We start from the raw sequence: 13,199 nt of genomic DNA on the forward strand, positions 1-13,199 counted from the left end.
AAAAGTAGCTATTTGTAATGACAACTTTCCTTTTTGTAGCGGTTGCAATGGCTACTGCAACGGCTACAAGAAGGAAAGTAGCCATTGCAGCAGTTATTAAAAAATACATTTAGGAGAGAGACTATAAATATTCTTCCATGTTTGCCCTTTTGCAAGTTGATTTTTGAAAATTAGAAGACAAAAATAAAAATAAGTTGATTCTTTTTTTGCCCTTTTCATATTTTTTATTCAAGAAAAGGCAAGAAAAAACATTTATGTTCGATTATGTAAAATAAAGTAACAAAAATGCCATAAAATTTGGGCTCATTTTGGGCTTTTTTTTTTTTTTTACATATGCAACTAAAGATAGGTTTTGAGGTATTTAGACAATCTAAACATAGAAAATCTATCTTTTTTTAACTACGGTTTTATCTTGTTATCTAGTTTGATCAGTAAGAGGTGAGGGAAAAATAGGTTAAAATAATTCATCTGGTGAAGAAAAAAGCTGGGATGCAATTGAAATCATGAAAAAAATGAATATTAAATAGGTGTGTTCAATTATCAAAAATAAAATTTTTGAAAAATTGGTTAACAAATAGTATTCAAAAAATTTTATTTCCTTTACATCTAAAACTTTGGCACAAATCTTATAACAGTCACATGAATCAATAAAAATGATAATTTAGTAGTTATTGTACTTACACTCCTTCAATTTCTATGTAAATATTACAGCCCTATTTGTTTTTATTTTCATCTTCTAAAATTCCAAAATCAACTTACAAAAGGTCAAAATTAGAAGAATACTATAGTCCCTCTACTAAATATGTTTTTAATATTATTTTACATAAAAGGGCTGACATGTTACAAAGTTTGTCATTCAAAGGGTGTTAAGTGTGCTTTTAGAGACTTGAGGGGTGTTAGGTGTGATTAAAAAAACCTCAAGGGAGGTTTTTGAAATTATCTCTTAATATAACAAATATTTAATTATATTTAAATATAATTAATTTTATAATAAAAAATATTTAAATATAATTAAAGAACAGAAAATGGAAGAAATAGATATTGTAATGGAAGGTTTCTATAACCGTCCCTATAAGAGAAGAACCGGATCTAGTAGTTTTTCAAATCGGACTGGAACCGTGGCCATCCTAGCCTATTGCGGTTGGCGCTTCACGCGAGTTTCAGTCCACTTTTGCGCGGACTCCTTTCCTCAATTAGGTTAAACGCACAAAACGCACTTTACAAATCCGCCGCTCCTCCTTTTCTCCTTCGTCTACCTTGCAACCCTAAATAGCAGCCACAGCTAGGCAGAATTCCAACAAAAAATTCTTTCAAATGCCTCCACGCCGCAACTCCAGCCCACTTATACCCTCTCCTCTAAAAAGAGGTTGTCAATCCCCTCTCTCTTCTCCGATCAACTGCAAAGCTGAAGTTTCCCCGATTCTTCCCTAAATTTTAGAAAATTTTTGGGTAATTCTTCTCCATTTCCCGCAGAAAGAAAAACAAAATCGAAATTATTCCAATGCCCGGCATTGAATTCACTCTCCAGGACTGCAAAATCTGTGGCTCTTTTATCTGCCCACAGATTTGCTTTTAGTTGCCAAAATGCCCTACCTTCAACAGATCGATATAGCTTCACAGTTTTCTGTATATATCTCTAGGGTTTTTAGGAATTTCAGTTTCAGAGAATCAACGACCGCCGCAGCAGCAACAGTCTTCCTACCCTATGTTTTCTTGTTCATTGTAAGATTAATGCTTCATACTAATACTTTCTCACTCTTCATTAGATTATTCTGTTTTCTGATGCAAATTATTTATGACGCAATCTACAGAACTGTGTCGGCTGGCCTTTATATAGAAAATAAATATGGTCATGCTTTTAACGTAAAATTTGGATTTCATTCTGAAGGATATGTATTGTTTTATATTATGTTAGCGAATGTAATATTTGGATGTCACTAATCGGTGTTCTATGCATTCAGGCTACTTGTTAATTATCTAGATTTAGTTCCCAATTCCCCTGTGAAGTTAAAGAAGTTGGACCTGATGGCCAAGAGGTAAACTCTAGCAGTTTTCAACATAGCCATATTCATGATTCTGATTATAGATTTTGATTTGTCATCTTTTTGTGGTTGACTAGTGTGCTGATTTGTTATATAAAATCAGGTTTCAGTTTAGAGATTATGATGTCCATATCTTGACCTGCTGCCTCTTTTCTACAAGCAGTGCTTGAGCATATGGCTGCACTTGGTGGTGGTGTGCATATAATTTGGACAAGTCAATTAGGGAGTTTAGAAATTGCTGGTGGAAAAGGGAGACGTGATGTCTAAGTAGGTTCAATGAGAGCTTCTTTACCTACCTGAAGAATAATCTCAAAGCTAACAGGTCATGGATGGTCAGTTCTGAAGCTGATTATGGTAATCTAGCTTCTCTTGGCTTTTTTAACTGTACTGCCAAGTTGTTTAAATTGTCTTTATTATTGACAGCTTATAATCCCTTTGCCTTTAAGTAGGTTTGAGGAAATTTGTCAATGTTTCTTTAGGGAAAAAATAGTTTATTGTAAATTTGACTTGGACAGAAAAAATTGGAATTCGGTTGGTTGCAGCACATATCTGCTTTGCAGAAAACTTCCTTTAAATTTGTTCATATGTTGTTTGTCTCCCTATTGTCTATTAAATCATCAAATTTTTTTTCTAAAATGCGGACACAGCTGGCTTAATTTCTGATAGCAAAAAACATGAATAGATCAAACCAGTTTTTACTGTACCAATGCATGGTCTGGCATGGGCATACCCAGAATGTATTTTCACGTTTATGCCTCCTAGTTTGACTGTAAATATCCAGAAAATGTGATTAATGTTATTTGAGTATTTTGTTTTATGGTCTATTTTCGCACGATTTGTTCAGTTACAGCTAGAATTTTTTGATTATAGCTCTTTTCTGAACATATTATATCCAGCTAGTAGTGTTTTACGGGGTAACAATTTTTCTGCTAAGCAAGCCAATTAAAAGTTTCTATTAGGCTGTAAACTTATTGGGTTTGCAATCCATTTTAGCTTCATGTATGTCCACATAGAACTTGAAGACTCACTTTACCTCCTGGAGAGAACCCTGTTTTGAGAATAATTTGTCTATTTCATTTGTAATTCGTGTTATCAGTAATTTATCTTGTTTCTTAGCATTTCTTGTCTGGACTTGCTTTTATTTGTTTTATGCTTTTGATTAGTAATGTTGGAATTAATGAATTTATGAGTAAGAAGTTAAAGCTATATGTACCAAGGAAAGGGTGAAATTTTGAAGTACCTCCATCTTGAATTGCTGAAGTGGCTGTAGCTATATGAATGAATATATGTTTACTGGCCGGTTATTGTTTTTGGGATTCCTTCTGCTGGAGGGGTCTCTCTAGTTGACATATCTGCTTACCGAACTTCTTACTTTTTTTGAAATTTTGTGGTTTCTTTTACTCTTCTTTTTTACGGGCATTGGCTGCAACTAACCATTAAACATGAATTACTTGTCATTTGAGCTAGGGATGTAGCGTTGATGGACATATGATTCCCATTGTCAGTTGCTTGATAAGATTTATTTTGTTTTACTTTCTCCAAATAATGCTCACCTGTAGTTCTAATGCATGGTACATGATTGTTTTCTTTTCAGGGTTATGTGATTTACTGTGTTTGGGTGAGACGTGGTGGAAGAAAAGGGCGTGTTCCTAAGGGCATTGTGTGTGGAGAACCCATAAACTAGGGTGTTGCTGAAATTTCAGCACAGCAAGTGCTCAGTGGTAGAGGAGCAGGCTGGTTGGAAACTGCGAGGTCTCAGGGTTCTTAACACTTATTGGATTCATGAGGTTGGTGTTGATACAACTGTTGGCATCAGGCACAATTATATCTATTATTTCTTAAATTCTTTTTCCCCTAAATGATGATCACTTTGAATAAGCTATGGATTAACTTCCACATGAAGCTTTTGTCATAGTTACTCTGATAGGGGATGTAACTCTTTATGCTATCCTGGTCAGTTAAAATACATCTATCCAAATACTAGTTTAGCCCTGATAATTTTTGGAATTTGGTGCTATATGTGAACAATCTTCCATTGTCACTTGAACTGAATGTAGTATATTAACCCAGAGTAAATACTTCAAGAGCTATGACGTTAGAAATCTTTGGAATTGAATGTTCAGGCCATTTGAAAATTAGACTTCTTTGCAACAGGGGATGTATATGGTTTTGACCTTCAACATGTGCAATAAGCCATGGCGACATAGGTACAAGCATATGACTGGGAATGCTAAAAGGCAGTCTACATTCAAGGTTGTAAAATTTTTGTAGATTACTTAGAAAATGCTAAACCGTTTACCTAGCTACTAGTAGCCAGACTTGCAAGATTGGATAGCAATTTCAATTTTGTGCCAAAAAGAATATGCCTTTTCAAAATATAATTGCTGGTTAGATCATATGTAATCCATTACAGAAAATTTAATTGGACTATCCGTTCTATTTTGCTTGTAGGATGGTGGGGGTGGTAAGCTGAGGTGTGTACTTTGCCCAGGTGAAGCCTTTTCTTGATTCTATTACTTACACTGAGAATGACTTAAGATACAGGTTGTTTAACTCTTCATGTTCTCGCTCTATTTAGGTAAGAGTGCAATTGATTATTGTGACAAGTTTGTAAGCAAGTTTGTTTGGATAAAACACTTGCATCCATTGAAGGCAATTTTGCCAAAGTGATTGGATGTCCTGTTGATCTGTTGCCTATATTGTGATTGGCTCAGCTGCACTTATGTTGGTTGGTGACTTTTTGTTAAACACCTGTCCACTAGGAGCCTCCATCAAATTAATTACATCGATACTCTAGGTTCCAATACCTACAGATTGCGACATTGTTATTTTTCTAATTTGAATTATTGATTTTCTCCTCTTTCAAGATAGATATTTATCTTTTCATGTGTAAAGTTCTTTTTTGATGCATGTTCTGTCATCTACATTAGGCATTTCCCACATTGAGAATGACTTAAGATATAGGTTGGTAGACTCTTCATATTTTAGCTCTAATACTACTTAGGTTAGAGTGGGCAATTGATTATTTTGACAAGTTTAAAAGTTCCTTCGTGTGAACGAACAACCGTACCCATGGAAGGCAACTTTGCCGAGGTGATCGATTTCCTTTTGATTTCCTCTTTTCCCTGTTGCCTATAATTGTGATTGGCTCGACTGGGCATATATTGATTGGTGAATTATTTGTTAGAACACCTGATCCATTGAAGAGCCTATATCAAATTAAAATTACATTGATACTCTAAGCCTCAATGCCTGTAATGTTGTTTTTTAATTTGAATTTTTTCTTCTCTCTCAATGTACATATCCTTTCATGTGCAAAGTGCTCACTTGATGCATGATTTGGATGTGTGCATGACATACTTCAATGGGGATGATCAACAAATCATGAGCATAATTCTCTATACGATGAATGTGTCTTGGGCTATGGATTCTATCCTATGAAGCTCTTTGTAGTCATAGTTACACTAATAGAACGTCCTCATTTTTCCCATTTTTCTTAGTTAAATGCTTTTCCAAATTGCCTTTTAAAATTTGCTGACCCTAATCTGTTATGTGGGATCAATTTGTTTGAACTTGATATACTTTTAGGAGCTACTGGAGAACATGCCACTGGGTTGGTAATTGGAATGTATTAAAGAAAGTGAACATGATTGTTTCATGGCCAACAAAACACTATAGTTATCTTTGTTGGAATGCAAGTTGTGAACCTGTGGAATGCAAGTTGGAATGGGTAAATGAGCTGATAGAGGAAGGGAAATGGAAAAATGAATTGCTTCTCAAGTGGTTTAGTACAAAAGATGCCGAGCTCATAAAAGGAATTCCAACAAGTATAGGAAGAAGAAAGGATAGGTTGGTATGGGGGCATTCCAAATCTGGAATTTATAGCATGAAATCTGGTTATGGTGTAGCAAGGCAACAGGAACGAAAAGCAGGTAGAAGGACAGGCCAAGATGCAGAAACAAGTTGGGAGATACGAAAACGAAAGGTGTGGAAGCAGTTATGGCATTTGAAGGTGAAGGCCAAACTAAAACACTTCATGTGGAAGTGCTTACAAAATTGTCTGCCAGTCAATGAACAGCTGTCGAAAAGGCTACACAGGTGAAGGTAGATGTGGTTGCTGTGGTGAAGACATGGAAACCATTGAGCATTTGTTCTTCTTCTGTGACAAGGCTGTGGAAATATGGAAGCTAGCACCGGTCAGGTGGGATGGATTAATGGGTATGCAATATAACTTTTGGCTATGGTGGGAACAAGCCACACAATCGCCGGCACTGAATCAAGGTCAGGAGAGAGTGAGTCTAACTATTAATATCCTTTGGCAAATCTGGAAAGCCAGGAACAAAAAATTTTTGAACAAGTCAACAAGGATCCAGTAAGAATCGTAAGGAAAGCACAAGATGAATGGCTTGAGTTTGAATAGGTAAGGAAGATAGACCAGATGGAGAGTACAGAGAAGCTGAACGATGCCTTACCTACCAGGAGGGTGCGGACAAGGAAGGAAGAGATAAGGTTGTATACTGATGCAGCGATATCAGCTAAACGGTTCAGGACTGGACAAGGGATTATAGTAAGGAATTGGAAAGGACAGCTTTTGAAAGCAAAAGGAATTGTCACACAGGGAAAGGGATCGGCAAGTGAAGTGGAAGCTCGGGCTGTGAAAAATGCTCTATTGATGGCTACCCAATCAGGTTGGACAAAAATTATAGTCCATACAGACTGCAAATCAGTGGTTGAGCAGATTACTAAATGCAAGGAATATGACTACACGACTGCAACTATCTTAGAAGATGCGCAGGAACTTAGTCTAGCTTTTGAAAGATGTTCCTTTGTGTTTATACCTAGAACTGAAAATCAAATCAGCCATGAATTAGCACAATATGCTGTGAAGCTTGTACATGATATTGAATGGGAGAATGATTTCCCAATATGGCTGACTGACTTAGCTAGGACAGATATGAGAGTAGTATCCCCTTTTTGTAACTAATCCTTGTAAGGTCAAGTGTTAATATTTATAAAATGATATCGTTGGTTGGAAAAAAAAAATCTTTGTTGGAAAACTGGGTCCATATTTTATTGCCTCATCTGGTTGTGATATCTAAGTCTAGCATTTGGTTCATTTGGCTTTTATTATCGAGTTATGCATTCATATCATTTGCAGGGATCCTTTTAACTTGCCTTAGGGTGGAGGTGGAGCGGAGCCTAAGCTGAATGTTCTTACTTCTTTGCCTGGGTTCTTTATTGCTACTTTGTGTGTCGGTGGTGGTCATGAAAATAGGGGTTTGAGGGTGGGATTGGCGGAAGCGTTTTTGGAGGACATTTCACTTTGTGCCAGCCGATTGGCAGCTTTCAATTGAAAAATATGAATCCTGATGAGGGAACTTTTAGGGCTAAATTCATATTCCCCGTGTGATTTGCAGGTAAGAAGGGAATGACACAAGTAAGAAGGGGATGAAGCCGAGGAGCTTGTTGATATTGAGCGTGTGCATTTGGCCGCTGACGGGCTTTTCATACAAATAATGAAGGGATCCTCATTTGTAGATCACTACTACATTTCTTTTTTTCTTTTTTTTGAGGTAAACTGGTAATTTTTATTGATGGAGACTAGTAAAGCTTGTACATAGTAGCAACGGCTACCTGTACGCATAAGAGATCTGTACATGTGCTAGGAATAGAGGCAGCAATTTGGATCAAAATTCAATAATCAATCCATATGAACCATAGTTAAATGGATTGATCCATTTTCAGCCTTGACTTTAAATGGTTGATCAAGTTAAATATACAATAGTGGTTTTATATGGATTTTCCATATAATTCAAATAATCTAATTATTGAAAGAAAGTAAATGAAGCGAACAGAAGAGTCGGAAAAACTTCCTTGCTAAAGTTATGTACCAACAAAATCAGCATTGTTTCTTCTTCTCTTAACACTTTCTCATCTCTAACATCACAACTCCACATGCTTTTGCATTGAATTTTGCATCTAAAAGGCACCTCGATCACTTAGTTGCCACAATGGATGCCCAAATTTGTCTTTTTATTTTGGCCTCTGTTTTGTTAATTGGTAAGATAAAAGCCCTAATTGGGCTAATTAAAGATTTGAGAAATTAACTAAGGAAAGTTATTGGGTCATCTCAATTAGAGGGTCGCTGGTTGGGGAATGTGGCGAGTTGAAAGGCTTCCAAGCACTTGAGAGAACCAAGACATAGACTTGAGAGGATTTGGTTTCAGTTGTGAGCTCTTTTAGTAACAAGTTTGATTTCTAGCTTTTCGCTTTTTCCTACATTTCTTTGCTTTTTATTCCAGTGTTGTTTTATGTTTTCTTTGTGCTGAAATGTTCTGAAATGTTCACTTTCGGAGTAAATGTACATGTTCTTTTAATTAGAGGAGACTATCTATGTTCTTTTAATATGGCTTTTGTAATAATGTGTAAAAAGTATGCCTTCAAGGACACATTCTACTTGAACAATCGCATAACTTTAATTAGAACAATAGAAAAAAACTAACTGCTTTGACTTGCTGGTTTTCAGCCTAGAGGAGATAGATTCCAAGTAAACAACAAATACAATTGTTCAGCACTCCCAAAATTTGTTAGTTTAGCATCCATTTTACAACACTTTCAAATCAGAAATCAAGTAGGATCATCTTCTTAAATTTACATTACTAGTATTGGTCCAAGATACAGATCAGATTGTTGTAGCAAAGTGATGGCCATTAGTAGAAGAGCTAGCACAATTTGAGTCCTTTAACATTTAACTCCCTTTAGCAACAGCAATTTCTCATGAAGACATAGGCAATATGAAATTGCTGACACCAACTAGATAAGCTCTAGAGATGAAATATCATGGAGCACTCCATTTTGTTGGTATTACTTAATTTGAGAAAGACCTAGAGTGAAGGCAACTTGGGAATATGGATTTGCATGCTATGCGGCTACTGGCTAAATCAATAATTTGACTAATCTCAGGCATGAATGCAATAAAATTTTACAACAGCCACCTGATTCCATGAACCAATTGCTAATGACAAACTTGAACGTAGCAGTGGTTGGTAAACCATTGAAGTGCATACATAGACAAAAATTGAATATTTTAGTGATTTGACAAATACGTGCTTAACATGTTTTGAAATATACTGCATAAGGTTCGTTCCTTCCTCCATATATTGTCTCTCTCTTCTTGGTATAGCACTCGTGACATTTCTCTAAAGTTACAGATATGAAACATTGAAGTATTCACAATTTATCTCCCAAAGAATGTTGAATGCTTTGAATTATCAATGTATGATCTTTAATTTTGACTTGGCGAAGATAAAGAAGCCATTGAGCAATATTTTCAATGATCTCGCCTCTCTAACTCCAGTTTAATGTCGTGGATCTTGGGGATGACTACGTGGATTTTGTGGTCGATGGCATTACATGTACCTTGATTCTCTTATTTTTATTTTATTTCAGAGCCCAAGCTTTATTGTTGAGGCTCCTAATTTTGACATTTGATTTTGCAATGTAGTTTGTTTTTTATTTGGTTAAAGTTTGCGTCAAATCCTTGAATGAGGCAGCAGCCAAAGAGAGTGCAGTGAGGTGTAATAGGTTGCTACTGCCCATTGCTACAAATCCTCCTCATCCACCACCTGAGCAAGGGGCACCAGGTGGTGAGTTTTTATTTCATCTAAATGCCAAAGAGAATGACCCTTCAATGAAAAGAAAGAGATGAGAAGTTGAGGTGTCCGAAGCCCTTGAGCTAGAAATGAACATACCTTTGGTGGAAACAGGATTAGTGGGAGGTGTTTCCCCAGGTTGTTGAGCATTGAGCTCTATTCCTATCGCACTGGCACCACAAGCTTGTAAAATAAATGATCCAGCATCAAAAGCTGAACCTCCTACTTGTCCTCCAATAAGTAAAGGTAAGAGGCTCCCAAAACTCGACTCGAGGTTGTGGTTGAGGTCAAGGTTGAGAGATTTCTGGAGAAAGGAAAGGAAGGGGAGGATTTCCCAGAAGTCAATTGGAGCGAAATCCCCCCTTCTTTTTGGAGTGAAGTCAAAATATCGGACTCGGGGCACGGACGGTTGCAGGTGCAACCTGCAACCTGCAACCGTCCCGGACGGTTTTGACCATTTTCAACTGCACGTAACTTTCTTTGTACATCGTGTAACTTTTATTGCACATCGCGTAACTTTAGAGTAAATTTTTGTGGGACCCACACATAGCGTGGAAATCGAGTTACAACTTATAATCTCAGCCGCACAAATTTTTGAGGCCAAATTGTGGCCATTAACCGCTCAAGGACAGTCATACTGATGACCGTCCCTGCCCCATTTCCCAAAATATCTATCCCTCCACTTCGTAGAAGTGAGGTCACTTATGCGGCTTCAAAATTTTGTCCATGGTGGGATTTGACGATAGATGCCGAGGTGTGAGGTAGCCAAGAAGGTCCTTCATGGTCCTATGTAGAGGTGTCAAAATGGAAGACTTGGGTGGGTTTAGATTGGGTAAAATGGGTAATGGGTATAAGTGAGTCAACTCATTCATACCCATTTAATTAGATGAATATAAATTGGTAAGTCAAAAAATGAATTGGGTAATTCAATTACCCATTTATAACCCATTTATTTTAACTTTTTGTAAACTCATTTAAATTCATTTTTGCAAACTAAGTTATCAATTTATACCACTCTTTGTACCCATCATTAGTTTTAAATATTTATTTATAATATTCAATAAACTTAATTACCAATTTTTTTTCATTTATACTCTATGTCACAAAATTACCTATTATTTAATAATTGAATAATAAGAATATAAAATTTGAACTAAGTACTATAAAAATTAATATAAAAACTTAATCCAAAAATTTTGAACCCCTAACATTTTTTTCATATATAAATTTAAAATTTCATTTTAGAAAGGTAATAAAATAGGCTAAAATTTATCATAAATTTGTAATGCTGAAAAATGAGCAAGTTAACAAACTAAGAGAAAATAAAATAATAAGATAAAACCAACAAATAATAATAATAATAATAATATTGAAACAAAAGTAGTTAACATCATGACAAAATGAAAAATTTGAAAAAAAAAATGGGTGGGGGGAAAGAAGAGACTTGGGGGGGGGGGGGGAAGAGAATTCTAAATGAGTTAATTGGGTTTGATGGGTTACCCAATAATACCAATTTATAAAAATTTAAAATACCCATACCCATCATCTATTCATGAGCAGATATGAGTAAATTTAATTAAGTGAGTTGATTTGCCACCTCTAGTCCTATGCCTCCACTCGATGCTACATACATGAGGGAGTTTAACGAGTGGGAAGTCTTGAGACTTTTTTACCTAACTGCCACCCAAGTATAGTTCTTCAATCTTATTTTTGCATTTTTCTATGGTATCTCTTAATTCTTCTATATTTCGCTCTCCATTTTGTAGTCCCAAGTCGTTTATTCAACTGTTGGTCAAATGATAGAGAAATTCATAAAGGAGCTGGTGAGAGTAGAAAAGGAACTGGAGACATCTCAAAACAAATGTAGTGACCTAGCTAAGAGGGTTAAGAATCTTGAATTGCAAAACATGAAATTGCATTCTGGGAGAGAGAAACTTCAAGCCACAAATGCCAAGTCAAGCTCTATGTTGTCTGAGAAAAGGGATAAGAATTGGGGTGATGTCCAAAAGCAAAGCGAGGAAGGATGCTCGAGATTGGTACAAGGGTGAGCTCAAGACAGTATCTACAACGTGAGATTCCATCCATCAGAAGAATGCGTAATTGGAGGCTCACCTTGCTAAAGAAAGACGAGATTCCTAAGGAGATGGTAGCAACGTTTTTTAGGTTTGGTGCATTTACAAGTCTCCTGATGGATTTTCATATTGCGACTTTACATGTAGGCTTTATTGAAGGAGTAGATTACTTCCAAAAGTTGCACTCAGAATTGCCACTCCCATCTCATGAGCTATATCGTCCAGACTCCAGGGGCAAGGGTACTAGCTGACCAGGCCGTAAAGTCTTTAACTAACACTATTGATGCTCTCTTAATTCTTCAATATATCAAACTTAGCTACTCCCTCGAAATATTCTTGGGTGATCTTGGTGAACCAAGGACTGGTTCCAGGTCAAGTGCCTGATTCTTCCATTCAAGCTAAAGAAGTCTAGGCAATTGAAGAAGCTTAAAAAGAAACTAAAGAACAATCTTAGATAGTCTTTTTTTTTTAATCTTTCTTCCATTTTTTTTTGGTACTTGACATCTTTGGGGAAATCAATGAAGTTTGTGGATTGACCTGCAACCTATTATCTATACACTCTCATATAATAGATACAAGTGCAAACGGTGATATTATATTTTTAAAAGCGAGTTCATTTAAACAATTAAATTAGAATTTTTACACATAATACTTCTTCAGATTATAAGCACTCCAACACATGAGGAATTTTCTTTTCATTGAGGTCTTTAAGCTCGTAAAACCTTATAAGGGCCTTTCCAGTTTGCATCTAATTTTCCCACACTATGCTGTTGTTCTTGACTGTGGAAGTTACAATTTACATGCCTCAAGTTGTATTTAAATGCACACTTAGGGTCCGTTTGTTTCGGGTGAAAATATTTTCCAGGAAAATATTTTCCTAATTTCCCATATTTGGTTACACAAAAGTTACTGAAAACATTTTCCTATGTAAAATATTTTCACTCATCTTATGGAAAACAACTTCCCTTCCAAACTTACTGAAGTGGTTTTCCGAAATGCATGCATCCCGTCTGTAGTATGTTCCAAACTTACTGAAAATATCTTGTAATATGTTCTTTTTTTTTTAGTGTAAACAGGAGGACTCAAATCCAAGATCTCTTCCTTACACTCCCTCCCCCGTACCATCCAACCCAACCCTCCCCCTAGTATATTCAAAATAAAAAAAAAATCTCATCTTGCTCATCTTATGTTAGTAATTAATTATGTATAATAGGGACATTCTTTTCTAGAGAAACTTTCAGCAGTGAGAGTGCAAGATATATGTCACAATAAGCATTGCATGTGATTGATATTTGACAATAAATGGCCAGCAATTTGTTTATTGCTTAAGGAGATATTTTTTATTCATATATACATTTCTCCAAGATTTTTTAAAGTTAAACAATGAGATAAATTTTCTTATTTTGCATGGGAAGAAGTATGTAGTTATAATG

General features: G+C 35.9%; 1 long non-coding RNA gene and 1 other non-coding gene across 5 annotated transcripts; both read left to right on the plus strand.

The window, feature by feature from the left end:
- The first annotated feature begins 1,075 nt into the window (after positions 1 to 1,075).
- LOC113691317 (uncharacterized) lies at positions 1,076 to 7,099 on the plus strand. Of its 4 annotated transcripts, XR_011816103.1 has the most exons (7): positions 1,076 to 1,722; positions 1,962 to 2,036; positions 2,146 to 2,396; positions 3,637 to 3,829; positions 4,197 to 4,295; positions 4,494 to 4,533; positions 5,631 to 7,099. It is a non-coding gene; the product is annotated as an uncharacterized lncRNA (long non-coding RNA). The 4 variants fall into 4 exon arrangements; XR_003448661.2 differs by having other exon boundaries at positions 4,494 to 7,099; XR_011816102.1 differs by having other exon boundaries at positions 1,077 to 1,722; positions 2,206 to 2,396; positions 4,494 to 7,099.
- On the plus strand, positions 3,304 to 3,418 carry LOC113694385 (small nucleolar RNA snoR109). Its single transcript, XR_003449341.1, has one exon. It is a non-coding gene; the product is annotated as a small nucleolar RNA snoR109 (small nucleolar RNA).
- Positions 7,100 to 13,199: the final 6,100 nt, after the last annotated feature.

This window comes from Coffea arabica, chromosome 6c (assembly GCF_036785885.1).
Source record: "Coffea arabica cultivar ET-39 chromosome 6c, Coffea Arabica ET-39 HiFi, whole genome shotgun sequence".
NCBI lineage: Eukaryota > Viridiplantae > Streptophyta > Magnoliopsida > Gentianales > Rubiaceae > Coffea > Coffea arabica.